The sequence below is a fragment of the Sceloporus occidentalis genome, unplaced genomic scaffold (assembly GCF_023333645.1).
Source record: "Sceloporus occidentalis isolate IW3139 unplaced genomic scaffold, rSceOcc1.0.p SCAF_40, whole genome shotgun sequence".
Classification (NCBI taxonomy): domain Eukaryota; kingdom Metazoa; phylum Chordata; class Lepidosauria; order Squamata; family Phrynosomatidae; genus Sceloporus; species Sceloporus occidentalis.
The window spans coordinates 6,937,940-6,951,290 of record NW_028317020.1 but is presented as its reverse complement, the minus strand read 5'-3'; the positions used below and the strand labels follow the sequence as shown (position 1 = coordinate 6,951,290).

General features: G+C 41.7%; 1 protein-coding gene across 1 annotated transcript in view; it reads left to right on the top strand.

Moving 5' to 3' along the window:
• The window catches only part of LOC149290297 (radial spoke head 14 homolog), an 82,114-nt gene that overhangs the window by 53,171 nt on the left and 15,592 nt on the right, over positions 1-13,351 (top strand). The gene's annotated exons all lie outside the window — the stretch shown is intronic.

Genomic DNA, 13,351 nt, shown 5'->3' with positions numbered 1-13,351 from the left:
CATATGGTCCTGACAAGGAGAAGGGATAGACTTTGAGGGTGTGGAGTGACCACAACCTTGGCAGGAATGGGTGGAACCCAGGCATGGAGTGGACTTAACCAAACACTGCTCTCCTGGCCAAAGACTGAAGACACTAAACCAGGTGCCCTAGGAAAACAGTGTTTCTCCAGACACTTTGGGTGAAGCTCTGATGCTGTCTAGACAGAGCTTGACCTGTTTTGTTAGCAGAATAAAAGCAGGTAAACTGCTTCAAAGTAACAATATAATTTAAGTCAGAGGATTTTTTAGTGCTGAGTGTATTTCCCTTTTAATGTTAGGCTTATATGCGGCCTCTGGATCAATAAAAAAGGAATTGTCCCAGTTTTATGTGATAAGCATTCCCCTAGGCTCTATAGCTTTGTTTTGATGGAAAAAAAGAAAGGGTGCAGCATGAAGCTTTGCACAGATTTATATATTCGAAAAGTCCAGGAATAGATGGCTTTTTACGCAGCCTGTGAAAAATGCAAAGACAAGATGCAGCTCACAGATTATATATATATATATATATATATATATATAAATATATACACTGCTCAAAATAATAAAGGGAACACTTAAACAACACAATGTAACTCGAAGTTAATCACACTTCTGTGAAATCACACTGTCCACTCAGGAACCAACACTGATGGACAATCAATTTCACATGCTGTTGTGCAAATGGAACAGACAACAGGTGGAAATTATAGGCAATTAGCAAAACACCCCCAATAAAGGAGTGGTTCTGCAGGTGGTGACCACAGACCACTTCTCAGTTCCTATGCTTCCTGGCTGATGTTTTGGTCACTTTTGAATGCTGGCGGTGCTTTCACTCTAGTGGTAGCATGAGACTGAGTCTACAACCCACGTAAGTGGCTCAGGTAGTGCAGCTCCTCCAGGATGGCACACCAATGCGAGCTGTGGCAAGAAGGTTTGCTGTGTCTGTCAGCTACGTCCAAAGCATGGAGGCGCTACCAGGAGACAGGCCAGTACATCAGGAGGAGGCTGTAGGAGGGCAACTACCGCTGCCTTTGTGCAAGGAGGAGCAGGAGGAGCACTGCCAGAGCCCTGCCAAATGACCTCCAGCAGGCCACAAATGTGCATGTGTCCACTCAAATGGTCAGAAACAGACTCCATGAGGGTGGTATGAGGGCCCGACGTCCACAGGTGGAGGTTGTGCTTACAGCCCAACACCGTGCAGGACGTTTGGCATTTGCCAGAGAACACCAGGATTGGCATATTCGCCACTGGCGCCCTGTGCTCTTCACAGATGAAAGCAGGTTCACACTGAGCACATGTGACAGACGTGACAGAGTCAGGAGATGCCGTGGAGAACGTTCTGCTGCCTGCAACATCCTTCAGCATGACCGGTTTGGCGGTGGGTCAGTATTGGTGTGGGGTGGAATTTCTTTGGGGGGCCAGAGGTAGCCTGACTGCCGTTAGGTACCGAGATGAGATCCTCAGACCCCTTGTGAGACCATATGCTGGTGCGGTTGGCCCTGGGTTCCTCCTAATGCAAGACAATGCTAGACCTCATGTGGCTGGAGTGTGTCAGCAGTTCCTGCAAGAGGAAGGCATTGATGCTATGGACTGGCCCGCCCGTTCCCCAGACCTGAATCCGATTGAGCACATCTGGGACATAATGTTTCACTCCATCCACCAACGCCACGTTGCACCACAGACTGTCCAGGAGTTGGCGGATGCTTTAGTCCAGGTCTGGGAGGACATCCCTTAGGAGACCATTCGCAACCTCATCAGGAGCGTTGTAGGGAGGTCATAGGGGCACGTGGAGGCCACACACACTACTGAGCCTCATTGTGACTTGTTTTAAGGACATTACATCAAAGTTGGATCAGCCTGTAGTGTGGTTTTCCATTTTGATTTTGAGTGTGACTCCATATCCAGACCTCCATGGGTTGATAAATTTGATTTCCATAGAGGAGTTTTGTGTGATTTTGTTGTCAGCACATTCAACTATGTAAAGATGCAAGTATGTTATACAATTAGTTCATTCATTCAGATCTAGGATGTGTAATCTTCCCTTTATTATTTTGAGCAGTGTATATACCGTATATACTGTATATTCCAACAATATATTAAATGCAGGATGTTAAATGACTATAGAATAAGTTATGCAATTAAGGCAATATTTTATTTGAGTTACTAGATGCGGTTTTATGCTAGCTTTCTTACCCTTACCCCACCCAGTATTAATATATATAACAATGTAAAGGATGTTGACAGATATATATAAGTGTATTTACAATGACAAGTGACAAATGCAGCTCTATTTGCCAAGCCTGCTGTTGGAAGGATATGGAAATTACTAGAAAAAAAGTTTCCAGGATACAGGATCTACCAGAAAGGACTAGGTTTATCAAAACAGAGATTTATTCACGGCGGTTTTAGGATTTTAGAAACCCAAAGCGTAAACATTTTGAAGTGTCCTCATCTCTTAATAGACATGATGAAAAAAGAAGGAATACGGTACTTAAGATCATAATACGTCAAAAGACATTATATAGTGCTAAAGATGTCTTTGTCGAACTCATGTCCCCCAACAGGGGTCCTGGCCGGATTTACCGTATTTGCTCGATTATAAGACGAGGTTTTTTTCAGAGCAAATGCTCTGAAAAATACCCCTCGTCTTCTAATCGGGGTCGTCTTCTAATCAGACCTCAAATAGAGGTCTGATTATGAGACTAAGATCCAGATCCCCCGCACCGCTGCAGGGGACCTGGATCCTCCTGTCTCCCCCCCCCCACACTTACTTACCGGTGCTTCCTGCTGTATTGCCGGGGCAGCGGTTTGAAGTCTACGCGATCCGCGTAGACAACGTCCGCTGCAGCCGGAAGGAGGTGTGGCTAGCAGCGGGGGTTGTCTGCGTCCGTCGCGGATACCTTCCCCGACTGTCAGAAATCAGAGTTCCCCGCACAGGTGCCGGAACTCTGATCTCTGACAGCCGGGAAAGGTATCCGCGACGGACGCAGACAACCCCCCGCTGCCAACTCCACCTCCTTCCGGCTGCAGCGGAAGGAGACGTCAACCCGCTGCCCCGGCAATACAGCAGGAATTTGGAAGCACCGGTAAGTGTGTGTGCGTGTGTGTGTTAAATGGGGGACATAGGGCATTTCTGGAATGCCTTATACCCCTATATGCCACTCTGGCACTTAGGGGGTTAAAAGGCATATTATGGGGCAGAGTGGCATATAGGGAGTTATAAGGCATTTCAGGAAGCAGAGTGGCGTTAAGGGGGCATTTAATAGAGCACTCTGCCTCCTGAAATGCCTTATAGAGTGCTCTATACAATGCCTTTTAACTCCCTTAATGCCACTGCCTCCTGGAATGCCTTATACCTCCCTATATGCCACTCTGCCCCATAATATGCATTTTAACCCCCTAAATGCCAGAATGGGATATAGGGGTATAAGGCATTTCTGGAGGCAGAGTGGCACATAGGGGGTCAAAAGGCATACCATGGGGCACAGTGGCATATAGAGGGTTAAAAGGCATATCATGGGCCACAGTGCCATATTGGTGTGGCAAGCCTGGGGGCAGATGTGCGTAACTGGGGGACAGGTTGGAAAATACAAGGAAATAAAAACAAAAAAAATATTTTTCTCAATCATAGCTTTTATTTAAAAAAATAGTTTACATGAATTAACATTTACTGGTAAAACTTTTTTCCTTTAGGGTCGTCTTATATTCAGGCTTTTTCTTTTTTTCCTAAGTTAATATTCAGATTTTGGGGGGTCGTCTTATAATCAGGGTCGTCTTATAATCGAGCAAATACGGTATATGCAGAAATGGTAGCATCACCTATAAACTTAATGTTTTAAATATATATTACCCGGTCTCAGGAGTGTGAGAAGTATTGTAAACTGCTGGGGGGGAGGAGTGGAAACATAAACAAATATATTAAACGTATATGCGATAAAGTGCAATGTTTGAGAGTTTTATACTCCAATTATCTGTGCGTAGTGTCAAGCATTAGCAGTTCATTTCTTTAATTCAAAAACAATACTGTTTCAGTCATTCAGCCGAGCACTTGAGATGGAGGCCTTTACACTCTGGCAGTATGGCAGTATGCCAAGATGCCTCATAATCTGGATTTTGAGCATTTTGTTGGTGATTAAATGGATTCAGTGTTAGCTGTCTGTAGGGTTTGTGAGAAAAAAACATTTATTTTTCTGCAAATGGTAAAATTAAATGTAGGTGGACATCTTCCTGTCTGGTAATGTCATACATATTAGCAGACACACAACACCATTATAGACTCTGGTTACTCGTTCATCATTGTTGGTCAACAACAGATTTTCACAGACTAGAAATAATCAGTCATAGTGGGAATACCGTCTGTTTTCAGCTTACTTTAGATACCCTAAGGGCAATACTTGGAACTACAAGTAAAAAGTTAATTGTGACCCAAAGTCTTGTCCGATGGCATTTTCCCTTGTCCGATTGTCACACATGAAGGCTGGCATTTGAACAATTAATTACAGCTAATTAATCAAAGAATCACAGCATATGTAGCATACACAACTTTCAATACATCAGTCTCCTAGCTTTCTGCCACATGACCACATACTAAAAGTAATCAGAACTTAGAAAATCTACACGAGGCATGGTGTGGCTTGCTTTAAGAATTGGTGGAAGTGATGTATAATGGATGATCTTACTAATGCTAATAATAAAATATTATACTAAGCCTTTAAATATGCCATTTAGTGGGTCAGCTCTAGGTTGTGTGAGAAGTCACATTCTGAGACCAGAGTAGCAGCTTTGAGAATCAGGATCAAACCCACAATGCTGCTGAATGTGGCTATAAATGTATTCTTATATCTGCTGTGGTGTTTGGCAACTTCATGTCATAACATTTGAAAACAGCTAATGCAGGATAAGGGAAATGATGTGTTTTCTGCTGGTACAGTTGGATACATTAAGAATGATATGTGCTCTCCTGAACATAGCAGGGTAGCAGAGAGAACCTGATGTTACAGAGTTAATATTTGCACATACTTGTCCTTAACATATGCAACATTGTAGCCTGAACTGGAATATTGGGGGTATAGGAATTACTGTTTATTATGATTGTGTCAGAGTTATAGGACACTATAGGGGAAGTCTATAGAACAGGGGCGTCCAAGTTTTTTCTGCAGTGGGCCACTTCATCAGAATTGCATACGTGCGCGGGCCGCACTCTATTTTCACTGTGAGAAAATATGGCCTTTAATAAAATATGCAGATTAAAAAAAAGTAAATGACACAAAACCTTTACTTTTCCTCTCACTGATTTCTGGGCCTAGAAAGTTTTGTGACTACAAATTCAGGATTCTGGATAAGTAAAAATAAAATAGTTCTATTTATTTTAGGGATGCACTAAAATGACAATTCTGGACCAAAACCGAAAATTCAGGGTTCACGAAACTGAAAATTTTCACACACTTTTAATAAAAGTAAATTACACACCAAAATTGTACAAAAAATTATATATTATGATTGTTAACAGCAATCTCAGGCATACCCAGATTCCAGCATGTACTGGTTGGCTGGGCATTGTACCGGTATTTTTTGTCCAATTTTAGTGGGTAACCACGCTTTTATTAAAAGTAACACACAAAAAAAATCAACAATATGGCTTGGCATGATAGGAGTGTGATTGCTAACAGCAAACACACTCTTTTTATACCCAGGCAACCAGTAAATGCTGGAACCTAGGCATGATGGGACTGTGATTGCTGTTAGCAGATTGCTGTTAGCAATCACACTCCTATCATCCCAAGTCAGCCAGTACATGCTGGTACAGGGTGGCTGTAAGTGCAGACCCCATACTGCTGGCAGCATCAATACACAAGGGGGGCAGCTAGCCAGGTTTCAGCATGTACTGGCTGACTTGGCATGATAGGAGTGTGATTGCTAACAGCAAACACACTCTTTTTATACCCAGGCAACCAGTAAATGCTGGAACCTAGGCATGATGGGACTGTGATTGCTGTTAGCAGATTGCTGTTAGCAATCACACTCCTATCATCCCAAGTCAGCCAGTACATGCTGGCTGTAAGTGCAGACCCCATACTGCTGGCAGCATCAATACACAAGGGGGGCAGCTGGCCAGGTTTCAGCATGTACTGGCTGACTTGGCATGATAGGAGTGGGATTGTTAACAGCAATCACAGTCCCATCATGCCTAGGTTCCAGCACTTACACATCCATGCTATCACACACACACACAAATTCATTCATTCACAGATTCATTCCCTCAATCACTGACAATCAGGCATACTCATTCAAACACCCTCCCCCACCCACTTACCTGCACTACAGCTCTCTCAATGCCGCTCACAGACTTCAGCAGGGGGCGCGGCCTCCCTCATTCTCCCCACAGCCTCCCTCGTTCTCCCCACAGAGGAGGCAGGACTGGAGCAGAGAATAGACCCTCCCACAAGTAAGCAGCAGGGCTCTTGTGATCCTGGCTGCAGATCTCACGCGGGCCGCACCTCGAGGCCTGCAGGCCGCATGTTGGACGCCCCTGCTATAGAATGAGGCTCTTGAGTGCTGTCTTTTCTTCACAGTTAGTCTCTCCAACTTGCAGCCATTTTGAATACATGACTTCTATTATCCGTTGTTGTAAAGAACAGATCTGGGTCATAAGTGCTAAATGAGATGCAATCACAGGCACATTCCAACGGTTTCCATGCTGGTTGCATCAAAATTGTTCTTAGTCATCAGCTTTTAAGCATTGTTACTGATGCTGGTGAGCTTTCAGTTTTCTTTTCATTGTAAACTGCATGGGTTTTGAAATGCCATGGGGTTGTATCACTATATAAAATCAGTCTTATGTTAACACAAGAGCTGGTTGCAATTCTTTGTCTGCTCAGGCCCCTGAAAGCCTCATACATCTATACAGTCCTTGCTGCTACACTGAACAATAGCAATAAAAGCTACATTCGCTGGCTCAGTGCCCTAACCCATCTTGTACTCTGTGCCATGAGCAGGTAGATGCCTCCAGCAAGAAAGTCATTCCAACCAAACTCCTGTCAGAGCCTGAGGCTGTTTTCTCAGCTGGTAAATTCTGCTGTGAAAATATAAAGTTGCCTTTCCACTTACTCTGAACAAGACCACCATCGCATATAACTGAAAGTATAAACAGGCGGGCACGGGTCAGAACTGGCAGAAGTGGGCAGAACTACTGTTCTCTTCTGTGATGCACCTGAGAAGGGGATCTTTAGCACAAAAAGGGTAAAACCTGACAGTTTCTGTTTGCTGCCCTTGATTAACCAGACCTATTAGTTAATTAATGTAATGCAGGTGCAGAGATCAAGGTGCAATGAGTAGCTCATTTAAGTATGTATACTTGGCTATACTGGATTGGCATATGTCCACTCCCTAAGCTTTCTGTGCCAGCCATCCTGGACGTTTGGATCACTGTCATAAAGAAAATACTAAAGTTGCCAGAGGAATGGGTGACCCTTTCCTTCCCTCCATGGCCAAAAGCCATTTTCCTTCTTGCTGCGTTAGGAAGGAACATGATCTTACTCTGCCTGATTTCTACAGCTATCAAACATATGTTTTTTACAAGAAGGGTTTTCCGTTGTATATAAACATACAGTTTGTACTGTCATTTATTTACCACTATTGTCTACCTGTGGGACGTGTCATTGGAAAAGTAAAGAGCTTTCTCAATCATCAGTCTGTACAATAATCAAGTTAAATATGTCTCCCTTACATTACATGCCAAAACTGCTGCTGCTGCTGCTGCTGCTGCTGCCGCCAGATATATTGAACATTGATGAAACTATAACATGGTCATTGAAGTTTTTGCTGCTTATCTCAGTTGGACTTTGGACATTCAAAACCGGACAAAGAGCACACTGTGCCAGAGATGGCACTGGTCACTTAATTGTGTGGTTTATGGATTTAACAATCATTATGCCATGCTATGTTCAAATACTGTACCCGGTGTGTCATTGTTTTATTAAACGTGGGAGGTGGGAAATGTATCTTGTTGCACATGGCCCTGGTACTCATTATGTTAAAATGTTTTCTGTTCTGCTGATAGATATTGTAAATATGCCAAACATAGTACTAGGGAAAGGGTTGTGAGTTTGCACACAATCATTTGGCAACTGAGCACTGCAACACAAACTAGTTTAACTGGCTCCTTGTTCTGTACATAAAAGTACAATGTAGTGCGAGATTTGGAGGATAGTCCTGCCAGCCTGGTCCTGAGCAGGCATGGGGTAGACTGTGTATGAGAGCAGCCATGGTGGGACATGGTTAGAACGGAGGAATGTTAGTTGATGTTATTCATTATGACAACATGCCTTCTCAGAATCTAAAGTCATTCTCAACAGAGAAGAATGTGCCATGGGAAGAAATGGACAATAGCCAAAATACAGCATAATACTACATAAGCAACGATAGGACAGTTAGTCCATGTTAAAAATATCCTTTTTTGGCTTTATCACCTAAGTTATGTGCCAAACGAGAGTGAAGCATAAAATTGTAAGTTGCAACTTCCTGACACAAAATTTACTCTCAATTCCGACAAGGAAACCAGGAAAAGTAGTTCTCTGTAAACGTCACAATTAACATATCATTCATTTGCTGCCAATCTCTCAGTCAGGATTTTAAACCTGAAAGCGATCGGAATGAAAGGTTACCACAGGTAGGAAAGAGGCTTGTTTTTTTTTTGTGTGGATACTTCCATGAACACAGCAGTGAATGCCTTCCCTTTCTATATCATTAAAGAGAGTTGATTCTCTAAACTAAAAGGCAGATGTTCTCTCCCAGTAGCAGTCCTGAGTCACTAATGAAAACTAAAATGTTCCCTTTTCAGAAACCAAAGCCCTGAAATCACTTGGTAATTTCAAGCACTAAATTGTATGTAATATAGAGCACAAGATAATTGCACACATAGTATTTAAAGAACACGGCAATGGAGTGAGAACACTCAGCGTTCTATCTGGGCGTAAATGCTGACATCAGTTGCCTTCCAAAAGAATAGGAGCCGAAGCAGCCAATATGTCAGGATATTATCAGCACTGCGTACGTCATTCCACTATTTCTGTTCATCAGGTTTCCCTATCTTCAAAATATCTTCTTGGCAAAAATGTTTCTGTAGTGTGTGAGGGAGGTAGGGAGGTGATGCAGGAAGGAATTTAAATCACCTAAACATATGTAATGGGTTAATCTCTAAGGGGAAAGGAAACACTGGCATGTGAGTTGCTGTGGACTACAACTCACATGATACACAGACAGGCTGTTGCTTAATGTTATATCTTTCTAACATGGCTGGGCATATTAGGTAACAGAAAACGTATACAGTACTTTAAGGCAGAGGGTGTCCAGATCAGGGGGGGGGGTTAAGGAATTATACAGACCTATGAACACCTTACAGGAGAAGAGTATATGTAATAAGCATGTTTCTAAATGCCATACAAGTTTCGCTTTGACAGTCTCATCCTATCATGCACGTCTCCTCCTGTGTGTCTAAAATATTCTGAAGAAAGGTAAATATTGTATGCTTGTGCTTCTACTCTACCTAAGTAGTAGTCTACATTTTGTCTTAGTCCTTCTAGTTTTGTCATTCCCTTTGAATATATGTATTGTCAGATATGCTATATACATAAATAAGAATAATTATAATAATAAAGATGGCCCTGTGCCATCATCTCATAATTTAAAAAGCACACGTAGTGTTGGTATTGGTATGTCTGTGTCTCTATTTGAAATATTTGTCTACTGGAGGCTGAAATATGCCATTTCTTACTGCATTCACAGTGCAAGAAAAGTCATTGTAAGTAAGGATACATTTTGTAGCAGGAAACACAGGCTAAAACAGCTGTTCTCCAGCTGTTGTCCATGGACCACTGGCAGCCTCTGTGTCTTTTCAAGACCGGTTAGCCTATGCAGGAAGGATGGATATGATAGTGGTGGAAGGGTCAGCTAATACCAGTATGCACAGAGCTGTGAGTGCTTAAGATTAGAACAAGGCTTCCATTTTATTATTTAGGTAAATTTACCCATAATTGCAACAGAGGGACTGGCAATGTGGGCAATAACTCCAGGGCCTCTCTGTATTCATTTCATGGGTGAAAGTGCCTTAGTGCTGGACATGAAATCCTTGTATATATTGGGTGTCTAATGTTCGTTGGAACCTTTTGCTGGGTTTTTCTTCTGCTGTCCCCAGCTCTCACCTAGATAATAGTTCATCTATACATTGTGCTACTCAGATTGAAACAAAATGTATGTATGGACTTTATATTTTCATCTAAAGATTCAGTTTATATCCATATGGCTTCTACATATAAACTTTAACTGCACAGGCATGAGGGCTGATCACAGAACTTTCATTCATACGTGTAAATCATGCCTAGCGGAGAAGCAGAGAAGTCCATCCTAGGATACCTTTTCACCCATACACCTGTGTTGGATTGCCCCTGTTTTTCCTTAGTTTAGTTCTCCTTAGGGAGAACAAATGAGGTTGGAAGGGGTTGAAGTCTGGTATTCCAATAGAGAGATACAATTTGGGTCCAATTTCTTAAAAACATCTGACTATTTTTCTACTTCACCCTGCCTTTAGCAGAGGGTATAATGTGGCGACATAGAGACTAAGCAGGGTTAGCGATGTCACTACATGGCCCCAGTAGGCAGTGCACTACTGCCTTGTGCAAAATAACTGGTGCCACCACCTCCTTAAAGACCTGCATACTACTGTTGTCAGGAATAGTGAGAACATTGCTAGATAACTTAATATCAATGTAAAGTGAAGCTTATAAATAATAAATGCATATATTGGAACATTACAATTATGCTTAGTTGAGGAAGGTTGGCACAGGTTGCATGTTCCAAACAATGGCTATGCTAAGATGGACACATTTGTTAAACCGGCTAAAGTTAACTATGTAGGATAGATAGATAGATAGATAGATAGATAGATAGATAGATAGATAGGTAGGTAGGTTTTGACCAACTGTATATTACTGTCTATGTGTTTAGAATGTGATGTCATCCAAGTCCCTGTTGGTGTAATGGTCAGGTATCCCAATACTTTTATCCATATAGTGTAAATTCAAATCTCAAATCATGTGAACTGGACTAAAGAGGTGTTTGATTACATGTGAGTATGTGCGTATGTAAATGTGAATTTGTGAGAGGGTTATGATGCAGGCCTGAGGGAAAAGCATATGATGGAGTAGGGGATCTCCCTGGGGGTATTACATAGGGACTGGGCATTTGACAAGGCAAGATATTTGACAAAAGGCTGGGGCAAGGATCTGACAAGGTGGGAATATGACACAAGAGAGATGTAATGGTGAGTTGTAAAACTGGAGATGTAATAATGGGGGTTAAACCAAGACAAAAGAGATGAGTAGTTTAATGGAAAAAAAACAATAGGGGGAGACATAAAGGAGGGGAATAATAAAAAAGACAAAATGGAATAGTAAAGGAAGATTTTAATCCAAAAAGAAATGAGTACAAAGTAAATTGTGTAAAAAAGACAAGGGAGAAGGAGGATTGAGTTAATAAAAAATAAATTGGGAGACATCAAAGATGCTGGGAAAATCTCTACAATGTTTTATGTTTTCAAGCTACCAGCTATCTTGCACCCAGGGCCGGCCCTATAATGGGGCAGACTGGGGCAATTGCCCCAGGCGGCACTTTTGAAGGGGCGGCACTTTGCCGCCCCAAGTGCCGCTGTTTTGCCATCCGATGCGGCTACCGGCGCCGGTTTTAACATAAATGTAAAACCGCCGCCGTTTAATTACTTAAAATCTTGCCTGCCGATCGGTTCGGCTCTTCGTTCCACCCCCTTGATGCGCCGTGACGCTCAAGGGGGCAGGCTCACGCAGAGCAGTTGCCCGTCACCGCGTGACAAGGAGAAGATCTCGAGCGAGAAGAGGCTGAAGAGCACGTCGGTGGAAGAAGAAAAAGTAAGTATTTAAAAAAAGTAGCGTCATTGAAGAATGTGGTTGTATCTAGGCTATGTGAGGGAGTACAGTAATGTCACACTTTCGCTGTCAGATATGGGGTAAGACAAACTTAATGTGAACAGAAATACAACAGCACACACGGTAAATGATCGTAAAGAGGCCACACAAGACACATTGCAATAAATCTACATTCATAAGAAAAAAAATAAACCACTATTTTTAAACAGGTGTTGCCCTTTTTTGGGTGGGAAAGGTAATATAGGCTATTTATTTTAAGGGGGAACTCTTTTTATTGTTTTTGTTAAAATCAGAATATTCTTGAAGTTAAATATAAGAGGAGCTTGACGTGTAAAAGACCTCACAACATTTTCTTTAATCTAAGGCAGACCTTCCAAATCCTGTAATATTAATTATTATTATTATTATCTTTCATTTATCATATCAACCAAATGAAGTATATCTTCAGTACTTTTTAGCTGCATTTTGACTTACAATGAACAATGCCTTAATATTAGCATAAATAGTTATAGGTTATCCATGGACCTAAACAAGTTTAAATCTGCTGGGGCTTTTTGTGTTTTTTTTATTATTATTTTTTTTAAAAACAGCAAAACCCCAAGTCTGAAATTATCCAATCTAATATATTCAACTCCTGCATATATGATATATTTGATTAAGAACCTCATATATTTATGAAGCTATTTCAGTTACCAAGAGACGGATCACATAATAAGAAATTGGAGAACAAAAAAAATAAAGCACTAATAAAAAAAAAAAAATAAAGCACTAGGGATATGTTAAACTACCCTAATAATGTTTTATTAAGAACACGTGAAAGCCAATGTTAAAGCCTGAGAGGTGGGAAGGACATAATTTTAAAGGACATATTCATGCCCCTAGAGGGTGGCTGGGGAGTGAGGACACAACAGGGTGGTTAGGACGATCTATACACAAAGGGGGGGGTGATACACATGGGTATAGGGGGCATTATAATTAACCAGTACAAAAGGGGGGCATCAAAACACAAGGGGGGCATCAAATAAATCAATGCACAAAGGGGCCTGGCAGGGGGCACAGTCAGATACACACAATAAGCAGCAATGTGGAAAGCATTTTTTATGCTCTTGACAGGTGTCAGAGCCTGTCCTGGTGTGTATTTGGTTATCTGTTTCCTGGCACTTTACTTACTGTAGGGATAAATAGAACTTTGTAATTTTTATTTATCCAGAGACAAAACGCCTTCCTGAATTTCTAGTCACGTCAAAGGACAAAACTCCAGACATCAGTGTGAGGGAAAGTGAAGGTATCGTGTTATTTACTCTATTTCAATCTGAATATATTATGAAAAAGGAAACTTAAATTGGTTCTTTGGAGTTTGTGAAACACAATTGCTGATT